The sequence below is a fragment of the Phaseolus vulgaris genome, chromosome 7, assembly GCF_051622355.1.
Source record: "Phaseolus vulgaris cultivar YP4 chromosome 7, ASM5162235v1, whole genome shotgun sequence".
In the NCBI taxonomy this organism is placed as follows: Eukaryota; Viridiplantae; Streptophyta; class Magnoliopsida; order Fabales; family Fabaceae; genus Phaseolus; species Phaseolus vulgaris.
The window spans coordinates 11,825,058-11,841,575 of NC_143504.1; positions in this window are offsets into that span (position 1 = coordinate 11,825,058).

A 16,518-nucleotide genomic window follows, 5' to 3' on the forward strand; every position below is an offset into this window, starting at 1 on the left:
ATTGGATTATACAGTTTGTATCCTCCATGCTTATATCCAATGAAAATGGTCTTCACTACCTCATCATCCAACTTCGATCTTGCTGCCTTAGGAACATGAGCATAAGTAATTGACCCAAATACCTTCAAGTGTTGCACATTGGGTTTGAATCCGCTCCATGCCTCAATCGGAATTGTGTTAGGAACACTCCGAGTGGGTGATCTGTTTATCAAATATACTGCACATGTTACGGCCTCAACCCAAAAATAATTTGGCATACCTTTCGCTTTAAGCATGCTCCTCGCCATGTCCATGATTGTTCTATTCTTTCTCTCAGCAACTTCGTTGTGTTGAGGTGTGTAGGGACAGGTTATGTTATGCTGCAACCCAAGTTCTTCACAATGCCTCTTGAACTCATTAGACTTGTACTCACCCCTTCCATCACTACGTACCATCTTAATTAGTCTGTCACTCTCTCTTTCAACAAATGATTTAAATATTTTAAAGTAGTGGAATACCTCATCCTAGCTTTTCAATAGATAAATCTAGGTTTTCCTTGAAAAATCATCAATAAAGGTTAAAAAATACTTATTACCTCCAACTGATGATATGTTCATCAGGCCACAAACATCTGTATGAACAAGCTCCAAAGGAAATTTTGCACGCCAAGGCTCCTTAACAAATGGTATCCTGTGATTCTTTCCAAAAATGAAAGCCTCGCACAATTGATCAGGGTGATGAATATGGGGTAAACCATTCACTAAATTTCGTTTGAAGAGATTTTGAAACTCTAAAAATTTAAGTGTCCAAAGCGTAAATGCCACAACCACGATTCATTATTCACTATTACATTCAAGCACTTAAAATCACCCATATGAATATCTACCAGAAACATGCGGTTTTTTTATAAAAAGGTTTTAAGAATCAAACTACCTTTTTTATCAAAAATTGAGAATTGATTTTTAACTATGTGCATCACGTAACCCTTTTCGGCCAACTGTCCCATACTCAACAGATTACTTTTCATATCAGGTACATAGAAAACATCATAGATGTACCTGTGATCACCATTCTTCAATGTGATAAGAATTCGCTCTTTTCCAGTCACCGGAACAAACCTGCCATCACCGAATTTCACTTTTGTGCGAAATGAGTCATCCAAATCTACAAACAACTCCTTCTGACCACACATATGATTTGTGCAACTTGTATCCAAATACCAAGTCTAATTGTTTGGAGTTTCATTTGGTGTGGCTGTCATTAGTACTGCATGATCGTCTTCATCTTGTTCGTGATTACTATCTTCTTGAGCACAATTGGCAACATGATTATCACCTTTTGATATGCACTCATTTGCATAATGGCCGCATTTATGACATTTATAACACTTCACATTTGATTTATTATAAATGTCTCCTCGTCCTCCGCGACCACGTTCTCCGCTCCAAGAGTTATTTGAACTTGAATTGTGATTGGAACTAATGTTGTTTTGCCCAGCGCCTCCATGATTTTGGCCACCACAACCTTTGCTGGAATAGCTACCACCACATCCCCGGCCTCTGCCTTGTGAACTACCGTGTTTATGATAGGAGCTACCAATTGAGGCTTGTGCTTGTAAAGTCTGTTCAATTGGTTTTTCAATATTATTGTCATTCATCCGCTGCTCATGCGCTTGTAGAGAACCAGACAATAACCTTACTATCATTTTTTAAATGTCATTGGCCTCTTCAATTGCGACAACATGTTCAAATCTGGGAGTTAAAGATCTCAAAATCTTCTCTACCTTTTCCTGCTCCGAATGTGTTTCACCATTGGTCTTCATCTGATTTGTCAAGGCAAGAACTTTATTTATATAGACATCAACCGTCTTTGTGGTTTCCATCTGCAGCAATTCATATTGGCGTCTTAGGGTTTGAAGACGCACCCTCTTGATCTTGTCATCACCTTTATAATTGGTTGACAAAATGGTCCAAGCCTCACTTGCAGTTGTTTCTCCTTCTATCTGTTCAAACGTCTCGTCATTCATCCCTTGATGGATGAGATACAAAACCTTATTGTCCTCTTCTTCTGATCACGATGCGCTACTCGTTGCGCCTCAGTTGCATTAGCAGCTAATGCAGACACTCCACTCTCAACGACATCCCATAACTCATGATAATCAAACAAAACTCTCATATGCACACACCACTGATTGTAATTTTTTCCATCAAGGATAGGGACTGATAATTGGGTAGAGTTCATGATAAAAGACTGGCTCTGATACCAGTTGTAGGAACTAATTGAAGAAATAATAGAAGGCAAAAGGTTATAGAAACTAATTGAACGTAATTGCACAAGATTGCAAAACTGCTGAACTGATTTTATTCATTTTGATTTACTTCAATAATATATATATATATATATATAATAAGATTACAATTACTGGAAGCTATAAAATAAGAATACTAAGAAGCCTGTAAACTCATCATTAATGCAATAATAACGATAAAATCAGAATTAATAATAATAAAATTTAAATTAATAACCAACAATTATTTACAAATATTTGTTGTAGTATCTGAGTTTTTTGGTAAATGTTGTATCTTGATATTCTTTGTACATATTGTGATAACTAATCCGACTATGATATTGTAGCCAAATTCTATAGTTCTTAATCTTGGTAGGATTTTTCTCAAAAATCCACAATTAGAATAAGCAAAAATATACATCATTATCTGCATTTGATTTGAAGCTATAATAAGCTAAGAAAATAGAAAAATAAATAATCTACAATTACCCTTTTGCATAGAAAAGTTAAGCTAAAATCTATGAACATGTTACATGAGATCAACTTATGTCCAAACTTCAAATATTTGATGTCCATAATGATTAATCTAAATGGACGAACCATTGCCATTATTAGTTTATTAAAGATATTAGACTATTTCTTTAAGGTGTCAGATCTCTTTTACTATTGATAAGGATTCATATCCTTCTTCTTTTTTTTATAATTTTCATGAACCATTTACAGTTATAGTGTAGGAATACATCAAATTATCCTTTGGTTGAATTTAAAGAGTATATGTATACTAAAACATTTAAGAGTGTTTTCTTCATATTATTTTTACATATTATTCAATTTAATTATTTTAATTAATTTTCTTGTTTTAAGATAAATTTTTATGTTGACGTTACAAGTCAATGAAATGAAAACGTTGAACAAAATTATCATATGTGAGAATGCTAATAATAACTTTATTATATTTTATACATAATTGATAATATTTAAATTTTGATTAAATTAATATATATTTTATATTATAATTTAAATATTATTAATTATAATTATTATTTTTTATATATTGAATTTAGGTATTTGATCATGAAAGTGTTTCTCATAAAGAAAAAATAAATTATCTACATCAACAATCATAATTAAAGAATGTTATTTAATTTTTCATTATAATTTTATGATTAAAAATAAATAATAATATTTCAATATATAGTTTCAACATGGACAACTTTTTTTTACATTATTTTAAATTGAAATTGTATAATTTATTTCTTTTATAAATATTAAATATCAAAATTTTAAATCTTTACATTTTTTTTTCAAAATTTATGAGCATTAAGATAAAAAAAACTAAAAAACATACAAGTAATGGAAATACATCAAAAACTCATTATTAACTTACAGGGGTTACAAATAAAAAATATGAGAGGTTATATAAAACTACAGACACTACAAGAAAACCTTCATTTAGCTTCCATTTTTTTGCGTGGGCCACTTGTGGACGGTACTCGCGTCGGCCAAATTGACTAAAAGCCCACGCAAAAATGAAATGGGACGCAAAGCAGACGCAGAAATGGATTTGAATTTTTTTTTTTTAAAAAAAGTCAGCTTGCGTCGGCCAAAGCCCACGCATAGGCGTTGGGTTGCGTCGGCCTCAGCCCACGCATATGCGTCGGTTTTGCGTCAGCCACAGCCCACGCATATGCGTCCGCTTGGCCCACGCATGTTTAGGATTTTAAAATTTAAATTTTTTTAATGTATATTTAATTCTTTATTATATTTATTTTAAAATTATTTCTTTAATGTTATAATAAATTATTTAATTTATCAATTTTGAATATAAATTAGTTAAATTAAATTTATTAAATTAAATAAGTGTTTGATTTAAAATTAATTGAGTAAAAGAAAATATTTATTTAAATTATTTAAATATTATATAAAATATTTTATACATAAATTTAAGAATATAAATTTAAAATGAAGTAATTAATTAATACAAATGGTAATGGATCTATTTAAAAATAGAGAATAAACTTGATCTAAAAAAAATTTATTTGGTTTAAGAAAAAAAAATTAGATAAAACTTTTGATTAGTAATTTAAATAAATTTAAATGTTATATGTGTGCAATTGATGAATGAAGTAGGATTTTTGTTTTGATATCCATTATAATTTTAAAGATGTTATTCTCATAAATGAAGCATAAGATCATCTTAAAGAATTAGCGAAAATGTATATGATACAAACATATTAAGACTAAGTGCATGAGTAAGTAACTTATTCTTAATTGTTAGATTGATACAATATCCAAAGTGTTCCAAAGTTGACTACATGCTCTATAAATGTCATGGTTATACTTACTGAGTATGATATCGAAAAAACATTAATGTTTTCCAACTGAAGCACATAATAATGTCATAAGTTGTAAGTAACGAGATGACACGTATGCAATATTTCTTATAAGTGTGTTAATATAGTTTTCCAATGTACTAAATAATTGGTCTTTGACATAGTAATTTTAATAGACTTAGTTCTTAATAAATGTAACATACTTAAGTAAGTTTCGACTGGGTGTGATATAGAATAAACTTAAAATCATGGAATAGAGTTCATGATTACATTTTGGATTATAAGTTATGTACCGGTATGGGTGAGACCAACAGTAGGTCTCCCTGACCGGGACCCTCCTGGCTGTCCGAGACCTGGTGTACCTGACAGAGACCAGTGGGAACCTGATCGGGACCTGAGAGACTTGACCGAGGCGAGAAGGACCCTAGTCAAGCACCCAGCACGAAGACAAAGACTTCAATAGTTTTCTAGGTCTCATCTCCTTAGCAGGAACAAGTTAATAACCCTAGTCCATTGTCAATTTAAGAAATATGATTCATTTCGTGATAATTATAGAATTAACTTAGAATCATGGAATATAGTTCATTATTAGATTTTGAATTATAAGTTAGAAGGGATGATGAGGGTATCGTGAGCAATATTAATAATAGGGTTCATTGATATTTGTGGTAGTAGATGTTATGTGACATAAAAATTATACTTATTTTAGTTTTTGTATAAATTAAATTTTTTTATTGGTGTATAAATTAAATAAAGTTTTTTTTACAATTTAAATTAATTTTATGTTGTAGAAATTAAATTAAATTATTTATATAAATTAAAGTAAATTTTTATTGTCTAAATTAAATTAAATATTTTTTGTATAAATTAAATAATGTTTTTTACAATTTAAATTAATTTTATGTTGTAGAAATTAAAATAAATTATTTTATATAAAAAAAGTAAATTTTTATTGTCTAAATTAAATTAAATATTTTTATATAAATTAAATATAAATTAAATAATTTTTTTACAATTTAAATTAATTTTATGTTGTAGAGATTAAAATAAATAATTTTATATAAATAAAAGTAAATTTTTATTGTCTAAATTAAATTAAATATTTTTATATAAATTAAATAATTTTTTTTACAATTTAATTTAATTTTATGTTGTATAAATTAAAAAAATTATTTTATATAAATAAAAGTAAATTTTTATTGTCTAAATTAAATTAAATATTTTTGTATAAATTAAATATAAATTAAATAATTTTTTTTACAATTTAAATTAATTTTATGTTGTAGAAATTAAAATAAATTATTTTATGTAAATAAAAGTAAATTTTTATTGTATAATTAAATTAAATATTTTTATGTATAAATTTAATTAATTTTTGTATTGTATATTAAATTAAATTGTTTTTTATAAATTAATCAAAGTTTTTGTTGTATAATAAATTATTTTTTTTATATTAAATTATTTTTTTTGCTATATAAAAAGAATTTAATTTATTTTTTAAAAATTAAATTGATTTTAAATATTTTAAAGTATGCGTCGGACCTGACCGACGCATACTGGGATTATATAAAAAAAAAATTGGTTCCCGGTTTTCCAACAGTCCCAATTGAAACCCTAACATTCACTCTTCCCTTCGCGTCTCCCTCTTCACTCCTCCGCCTCAACTCTCATCGTTCAGCGTCTCTCTCCTCCCTCCGCTGCCTCAGCTCTCGATCGTTCAGCGTCGCCCTCCTCCGCGTCATGTATAGGTCTCCCTCCTCCGCGTCCAGGTCTCCCTGCTCCGCGTCGCTGTCCTCCACGTCCAGTCGCGTCGCCCTCCTCCGCGTCCAGTTCTGCCTCTGCGTCCAGCTCTGACTCCGCGGCCGTCACTCCTCCTCCGCTACGTAGCTTCGTCCGCCTGCCTAGTCTCCTACTCAGGTTCAGATTTGAGTATTTTTTATTTGGATTATTGAACTAATTTTTGAGTTGGATTATTGAGTTGTGGTTGTTGGTATTATTGATTTTACTTGTGAGTTCTGTTTTGAGTTTGAGTTTATGTCCGAGTTTTGTCCTGTACTGTGTATGTTGTGTTGTCGCGCCTTTATATGAGCCTCGTGCAGTTTCTCAACGGCGTTCAATTTCATCTTTCCTATTTTGAATTTGGATTCATCCACTTTTATTGTACTGAACAATTGTTGTAAATAATTCTTTTGTTAAGCCACTGGTTAAAATTATTAAACAAATCTCGTCAATGAAACTTAATTATTCTACCAAATATTTTGTGTTCAGTTCTTTTTTTTTTCTTATAATAATTGATAGTGCAATGTTTAATCAAATAGAAAAATACCATCTCGTTTTTGTCTTCGGATATTTGTGTACAGATACATATTGCCTGTTTAGGGTTTTTTTCTTTTCTCTTTCTTTACAACAAAACTTGATCATTCATATAGTTTTGCATACGCCTTTTTGAAGTCATTTGTTATCAAAGTTGACAACTTTATTTTGAATTGAAATCAAACTGTAAGTAAGGCTAACTTCCAGCAGAGACAAGTAAAGTAAGGCTAATGTAATGGTTTAAATAATTTAAATTTTTATTTATTTAGAATTTTTAATAATTATGAAGTTTTTAATTTTTGTAGTGTTGAAAAAAAAATATTGATGATGCAAGAATAAAGTTCATTTAGTGATGTGGGTGTTTAAATGAAATAGGGTCGGAGAGAGTAAAAAAATTTGGGCAGCATAGCCGACGCAAACACCATATTTATCTTATGCGTCCGTTTGGTCCACGCATAAGCCGTCGCATATGCGCCATTTTGCGTCCGCTCAATTTCTGCGTTTTGCGTCCACTTTGCGTGGGCTAGGCTGACGCAATGTGCGTCCAACATAGTGGCCCACGCTATTTTTAATTTGCTTCCAGCCTTTTCTCGTGGGATGCCCAGCGAACGCAAAACCGACGCATAAACGTCCGTTTTCAATGTTTTGCGTCCGTTTTTGACCCACTCTAATAAGTGGTTTTCTTGTAGTGAGAAAAATAATAGAGGTTATAAACCTCAATAAAATAAATACGAAGATAAATTTTGATATTCTAAATACTAGTAAAATTTGTTAGTAATTCATTCGTTAGCATTTATTAGCCAGAAACATAAATTACAAACATGAGACTTAACTAGAGCTAAAAACATAAAAAAAATATCAAATATAACTCACCTAAATACATTTTTTCTTGGGGTGACTTTCCGCCTACATCTTCCAATGCTTAACTTGAGTGGGTTAAATGAAAAAGTGCTTTCACTAGTGCAAAATAAAGAAAATAATGCTTTTTTATTTAGTGCAACTTTGCACTTAAACGCATTCGTAAAAAACGCGGTGATATTTTTTAAATTAATTTGATTTACAAATGCGGCTATTTGTATAGCCGTATTTGTAAATCAAAACGCTTGATTTACAAATGAGGTTTTTACATTTAGCTACATTTGTAAATCCTTTTTACCCTAAATTTCTTTAGCGCACCACACACTTTCGTAGTTTCTTTTTCTTCTTGTCTCTCGTTTGCACTGTTCTTGCAATGGCGTAAGAAGTTCATCTCTTTTTCTGCATCTTCATTATAAGTTTGTAAGTTTCTTGAATCGCTTTCTTCCTCTCCATCTTTACAAATGTACGTTTTATAATTTTTTTTCGTTTCCTTATATTTCTTTTTTATCCTTGCATTGGTGGTCGAAGATACAGTTCCATTGGCTGCTCCGTCGCTGTTCCGCCACCGCTTCCGCTGCTGCCGCTGTTGTTGGCGCTTCACTGCCACTCTTCACCATCAACATTGGTTCACACACAAGGTTGTTGTGCTGTTTTAATTTTTTTGAATTTTTCTTTAATTTTTTGAATTTATTTTTTTATGTATTATAATTTGTATATTTTAAATTTTATATTATTTAGTATTTATTATATTTTGAATTTGTATGTTTTTTTTTATGTATTATAATTTGTATTTTTAAAATTTATATTATTTAGTAGTTAGTTGTTACTTTATATGTTATCTTTGGTTCCGGTATTGAGTCCGGGGGTGTTCGACCCTCGGCAAACGCGTGAGATAGAACACTGATTGAAAAATCCTAACCATTCTGGAATATATAATAGATCGAAATTGGATGAATTATGTTCGTATAAGTGACAAGTACGAAAGAGGAGTAGAAGAATTTATACAATTTGCACAACGTAACGCGATTAATAGTGGTCATGATGGAGCAAAGATTAGGTGTCTGTGCGTTAACTGTTTGAATGGAAGGATACTGGATGTTAATATAATGAGGGAGCACCTGCTATGTGATGGATTTCTTCGATCTTATACAACTTGGACATGGCATGATGAATTATTAAATTTACCACGTGTTTCTGTAACTGAAGAATACGTGAGGTCCACCATGGATGAAGCAGTACACGATGATGTAGATGATGATCGATTGGAGGACATGATTCATGATGTAGGAGTTGAGTCTTTTGCAAAAGCGCATGGATATGGAAGTATGTCAAGCGATGCAGAGACTTCATTGTATCCTGGATAAACTAACTTCACACGGTTGTCAGCGGTGTTAAGATTGATGAATTTGAAGGCAATAAATGGATGGACTGATAAAAGCTTCACGGAATTGCTTCAGTTGTTGAAGGATATGCTTCCAGAGAGAAATACTCTACCTAATCGTAATTATGAGGCCAAAAAGATTCTTTGTCCAATGGGTATGGAGTATAAAAAGATACATGCATGTCGTAATGATTGTATATTATATCGGAAAGATTTTGAATTGTTGAAAAGTTGTCCGAGGTGTGGGTTATCACGTTATAAGTTGAAACAAAAAGATGATGATACTATTGAAGGTATAGAAAAGCATGGTCCCCCAATGAAGGTTATGTGGTATCTTCCCATCATTCCAAGGATGAAGCGTTTGTTTACAAACCCTAACGATGCTAAGAATCTTAGATGGCATGTAGACGAGAGGAAATGTGATGGCATGTACCGACATCTAGCTGATTCTATTCAATGGATGAAATTTGATGATGAGTTTCCAGAGTTTGGTAAAGAATCAAGAAATATCCGTCTTGGTTTAGCTACAAACTATTCGTTTGGTAATATGAGTACAAATCACAGTTCATGGTCTGTTTTACTAGTTATTTACAACTTACCTCCTGGATTATGCATGAAGCGAAAATACATGATGTTGTCTATGATGATATCCGGTTCGAAACAGCCATGGAATGATATTGATGTTTATCTAACTCCCCTAATTGAAAATTTGAAGTTAATGTGGGACCAGGGTGTTGAAGTATTTGACGGATTTGTTAATGAAACTTTCAAGCATCATGCCATGTTATTTTGTACCATCAATGACTTTCTAGCATATGGTAACTTATCAGGTTATAGTGTTAAGGGTCATAAAGCATGTCCAATATGCGAAGAAGACACTGCTTCTCAACAATTGAAACATGGAAGGAAGACAATATATCTTCGGCATCGGAGGTTTCTTAGAAGTCATCATCCTTACCGGAGGTTGAAAAATGCCTTTAATGGACACCAAGAGGCTAGTGGTCCACCAACTACATTAACTGATGTTGAGGTTTACGAAAAGGTAAATAACATAGACCACACCTTCGGTAAGTAAAAAAAAAAGTCATCTGTGACAAACATTTGGAAGAAGAAATCAATCTTCTTTGATATTCTGTACTGGTCGAGGTTAGAAGTCAGACATTGTATAGATGTAATGCATTTTGAGAAGAATGTGTATGATAGCTTAATTGGTACACTTCTTAACATTAACGGGAAGACGAAGGATGGTCTAAATGCTCGTTTAGATTTGATTGAGATGAACATACGAGGTGAGTTGGCACCCATAGAAATGGGTAAGCGTACATATTTGCCTCAACCTGTTACACAATGTCAAAAGATGAAAAAAATTAGTTTTTGTCAATGTCTAAAGGGCGTGAAAGTGCCACAAGGACATTCCTCAAATGTGAAGAGCCTAGTGTCAATGCAAGATTAGAAGTTAATTGGGTTGAAGTCTCATGACAAGCAGAGAAATAGGTCTTGATGGAACATAATAGAACTTTCATTCTTTGGTTTAAGGCGAGGTGTTGAAGGATTCAATGGAATCAGAGACCTTGACCTGGTTGGCTATTGGATTGAAATTTGAAGTCATCTCATGTACAACGTACGAAGTGAATAATTGTATATTTTACACGAAGTTTATGGATGAAAAGAGTACAGTTCAAAATTCTGGTGTTACTCTTGAAGCCGAGTCAATGCAGTTTTCGACTTCGAAAGATACAAATCCAGTACTTGGATCAATGGCATACTATGGGTTTATAGAAGAGATATGGGAGGTTGACTACACTAAGTTTTTCGTTCCAGTTTTCAAGTGTAAATGGGTTGACAATAAAAGTGTGGTTAAAATTGATGAATCAAGATTCACACTAGTGGACTTTCGAAAGATAGGGTATCGAGATGAGCCATTTATAATGGTTCAACAAGCATCTCAGGTTTTCTATGTGAAAGATCCTACGTTAGAACATTGGTATGTCGTTTTACACGGGAAAAAACAAGGGGAGGCCATAGATGATATTGAAAATGGTGACCCCCGTTCATTCACACCAATGATAATTAATAAAGATGACGATGTACATGCAACCCTCACAGTGAAGGAATTTACATATGAACAATCAACCTACATGCAACCCATAAATAAGCATTTAGAATTTTATGTATTATTTTTATATGATTTTAATTCGATGCAGATTAACTAATGTTTGTTACCTACTTTTTTTAACAGAGATATGGATGATGATCAGACTCCAATCAGACCTCGATTCGGTCGAGGCAGCAGAGGACCTACTAGATTGAAGCGTCTCGCATTGAAACGTGTTGCTGGTGAGAAGACACGTGTTGACATTGACGTCAACACTGGAGTGGCTTTTGGTTCTAAAGCAGATCAATGTATGAGCTATCTTTGGAGTTGTTTCTCGTGAGAGGCTCTCCATTTTGATTAATTCATGGGATGAGGTGTCAGAGGTCGATCAGAACATGATCTGGGAGGAAAATCCATGTTTAAAGTACAAACATATTGATGAAGAGACATGGCGTCTTTTTAAAGAAAACCGTGAAAATGTGGCTTGGATGGTAAGTGAAGTAACTTAACTATTTTTATTTATATAACATTAATAAGTTTATCTTATTTAATTCACTTTGTTTATTTCAATTATGACAGGATCGTCGGAAGAAAGCTCAAGAGATAGCTTTGAAGAATGTTACCCCGCACGTACTCTCTCATTCGGGGTATCGAAAACTTGAGCAATCACTGATGGTGGAAAAGGAGAAATCTAGACAGAGGATGTCGTATGAGAATGTGGAAACAGAGGGCTCCTCCATCATCACCTTTTCGCCTTGTAAAATGGAAGAGGGCCGAGTTAAAAATTCGGGTGCACCAAGTTCTGAGCAATCTAGGATCATTATCGAAAAAATTGTAAGTTATTTTTAGTTTTTTTTTTCATTTATTTTAAAGCATTAATTATATTTAAAACTGATATGATTTTTTTCTCTTGTAGGATTCCTTGGAATCCCAAGGTAATTTTGTTCCTGAAGGTCGTCATGGTATCCTGGTTGAAGCAATTGGATTACGGATAATTTGTTCATACCTCCTAATGGTTGTCACCATTTAAGAGGTCTTTTTCCAAAACATCACATCATTCCCAAAAAATTTTTTCCAACTTGGTCGATTTATAGAACCTCCTTTTCTGAAATCCCATTATTTACAAATGCCAAGTCATGTTTACATTTTTCTTCCACTTTTAATTGTAAAACTAAACTGACTTTGTTATATGCAGGGATTCAGAATTCGTGGACGAATTCTCTCCAACTCGAGGAGTATGATGAGAATCAAATAAAGGAGGCTTTTATTAATGGAGGAAGAGGACATCCACCCTCACATTTGAAGTTCTTCCTTCTAGTCTTCTCAAAATTAAAAGAAGACATAAAATAAAGATGAGCCCAAAGCCCAAAGCCCAAGCCCAAGCCCAAGAAGGCCAAAGCCCAAAGAGCCCAAGTCCATCCCATGAGGGGCAAGGCCAAGCTTTGAAATACTCTTGTATAGTTTTAGGAGGTGTGGTTATTAAATAAAGGAGTGTGAAAATGTAAAATAAAGTCACATTATCCATGTGACTTAGGAGAGTGGTGTAGGTGTAGTTTTTGGGAGGTGTCATAGTAGAAAAAGGTCACACCTCCCATGTGACTTGTTTTTGGTGGGAATTTCAAATGAGTTTATTTGAAATTTCCCACCTATTTTTTCAGCACCATAGGCTATAAATAGAGGTGCTTCCTTTGTAAAATTCAGATTGGAATTAATCTAAGAAAACTCTACTCAAATTTTGAGTGATCATTGGAGAGCTTTTGAGCCTTCTTCTCTAGTCTTATCTTGATGGATCCATGGAGTCCTCAAGTGGCGGCAACACTCTCATCTAGGAGCATTCCACACTTCTAGTGGCGAGATAATCCATCATTCTTCCATCTTCATGAGCAATTCTTCTCTCCTTCCTTTCTCCTCTTTCAATTGTTTTTGTTAGCTTGTGTTCTTGATTTTTGGTTTGGTGTTCTTGCTGTTTTTATGAGTTTTTGGTTCGGCAGTTTTATAATTCTGTCCATTCATCTTGTTCCTTTGTTTTTCTAGCTCTTTTGTTCGGTTCAATTCATTCCTTAAGTAATATGTTCGGTGCAATTGCTTTTTCTTCCACTTTAATCGGTTCAATTTGACTATAATTGGAACATCCAAATGAGTTTGGGATTTGGTACTAGATTTTGGTGAGTTCTTGTCTTAGAACAATGATCCAACTCTAAGAAAAGTGCCTCTATAATGTCCAACTCAAGGTGATTCCTAAGAAGGTCAAGAACCTTTCTCTATGAGGCTATTGGAATCACATCAGATGACCTGAGCACTATTGTCGTGTTCATGCAGCTGGACAATGGGTTGTAATTAAACTATATTTTGGAGTTTCACAACAGTAGTCATCCTCCTCCCCCAAAGAGAGCGAAGCTCAAATGAAGACTAAGATACGTGAAGAATTAATGGAGGAGATGAGAAAGGAGACTGATCGGATGCGGCTAGAGATGAGAAAGGAGAATGATCGAATGCGACATGAGTTTCTATCGCAACTACTTTGTGCTGAGCCGATTCAACCCCTTGTTAGTCCCAGTCCCAAGAGCACAAAGGGGAGTTGTGCGGCTCCTACAACATCAGGGGATGATATCATTGGGCAGACGAGGGAGTGTGAGATACTGGTAGCGGCCGACAAGCTTCCTCAGGTGGTGGCCCTTGGAAAAGTCTATGAAGAGGCCACCACCTTACATAATGTTCCTCTCTCCCTGATGTGGCGAAGGTAACAGTTGAAAAAGTACGAGTACTTGATGCTCGTGTTCCACTACTTTCAGATGAGATAACCACTATGGTCGATGCATTCCAGACATTCGTTGCCTGACCCAGACATCACATTCGATTTATGCCACAACCTCATGTAGTAATTTCATTTCATTATATTAATTTATATTTGTATTTATATTTATATATTACATATAATTTAATACAAATGTTCTTTATTTTGTAGAAACCTCTTCGGAAACCAAGTCCGGAGAAGAAGCATGAGGTTCCAGTTGACGATCCTATAGCTTCCTTAGGTCTAGTTGCTAGTCAGATTGGTCATCAACCTTTTGAAGTTCTGTGGGATGATACGTTTTTTCAAATAAACATTGAACTATCACTGTTCATGTACAACACATATTTATTAGAATTTGTAGCTAGGAATCACGAGCTCAATATAAATATAATTCAATTTTTTATGATGTAAGTATCTTTACCTATATTTCAATTTACTTTATGTTAAATTATTATTGATTATGATTTAACTAATAACTTGTAGGTTTTTGCATGGAGTCTGTCTCACTGAGGAGAAGGAAAATGTGTATGGATTCTTAGATCCTGCATATACTAATCCCGTTGGACTAAGGTCATATGAGACCAAGGCATACATCACTAACACTCTAGAAAAAGAGAGAAAATAAATTTATTTATACCCTTATATTAATGAGTAAGTTTAATTATATGTCGTCAATTATTACTATTTCATGTTTTAAATATTTACTAACTCTTTTCATGGATGATATAGGCATCATTGACAGTTACTTGTCTTATCAATGGTTGATAAGACTGTTGTGTGGTTTTGTTCTCTACACAAGAAGATACCCACAAATTTTAAGAATATCATTGATATGTAAGTACACTATAAACTTAACTTTGTATGTTACTAATTAACCATCTACTAATGAGGTTTTTGTATTAACCAGTTCTTGGCGTGGATATAACATCCTAAAAGGTCAATCCAGTTCAAATAATTTGGACTGGATAAGAATAAAAGTTTGTAATTTTTTCTTTCTCTTTTCATTGTTTATCAATATACTAACTTTTACTTTTTATTGAATTATAGTGTAATAAACAACCAGGAAGCTATGAGTGTGGCTATTACGTTATGCAGTGAATGATTACCATTATAAGACTAGGTGTTAAAACTAGTTGGAAAGAGGTAACATGATAAGTTAAATCATTTTTATAATTCTTGAACATATATGTATCTTTAAACTAATTTATGTCAATTATATTTTGAAATGTAGTTATTCACGGAAGAAATACCAATGAGTTCGGAAGCCATATCATATGTGAGACATTCTTGGTCCACATATTTCATAATTTTTTTATAACTCTAGGATAGTTGATCAATAGTGTAGGGATTATATGTAATTTGATTAGTGTTTGTAATGTACATTTTGATCAATATATATTTGATTCTCTGAATTTATGTATGTGTTTGGCTGGGTATATATAATTGAACAAGTTAATTTATATGGGATTAACACTAAACGGATTACACTAAAAAAAAACCACTATTTACAAGTGCGGCTATTAACCATAGCCGCATTTATAAATCCAGCGTATGATTTACATAGCCGCATTCGTATATGTGATTTACAAATGCGGCTATTACCAAACCCGCATTTGTAAATCACATTTACGAATGCGACTTTGGTAATAACCACAATTGTAAATCAAATATACAAATGCGGCTATGGTAATAGCCGCATTTGTAAATGCTAAACCCCTAAACCCTGTCACCTGATTCAGAAGCATATACAAATGTGGCTACCAAAAATAGCCGCCCTTATAAATAGTATTTACAAATGCAGCTATAGCCGCATTTGTATCTCTTTGATTTACGAATGCATACTGATAAATAAGGCTCTATAGCCGTCATTGTAAATGTAAAATAGCTGTCCTTATTTAGTATTTCTGCACTAGTGTTTGAATTTCAGGCTTTCGCATGCATGGAGTTCAGCTTAATCCATGGTTTTGAGAAAGGACTCTTTCTTTTGGGCTACAATTCTATGTTCCTGTTTCTTTTTTGGTTTCTCTGTTTTATTTTCCTACTGTACCAAAAAATATTTCAACTTTGGCATCATTACATTTTTGTGCCAATCCTAATACAGATCGCCCTCTAAGCGTGATAATGCACTTAGAAAAAGGCTCCATGGTTAAATTACTTACAATTATTTTGATGACTTCATTTTGTGCTTTAGAGTCTCCAATATACCTTTATGCTTATTTTTTTAAAAAAAAATTAAAATAAGTTCAGGTATTTAATATAAGATTATTTTTTGAGTATTTAATATATGTTTCTAAATTAAATATCTGATCAATTACAATTTTTTAATTGAATTACTGGAAAAAATATATGTTTATTTATATCTCATCTTTATTATCTGTGTGGACTCTTTTAATTAATTCTAGAAATTTTTTTATTTTAACTTTTTTTTCCTTAATAATGCATATTTTTTTCTGTCATAAATGTTTTAGTAAGATAACC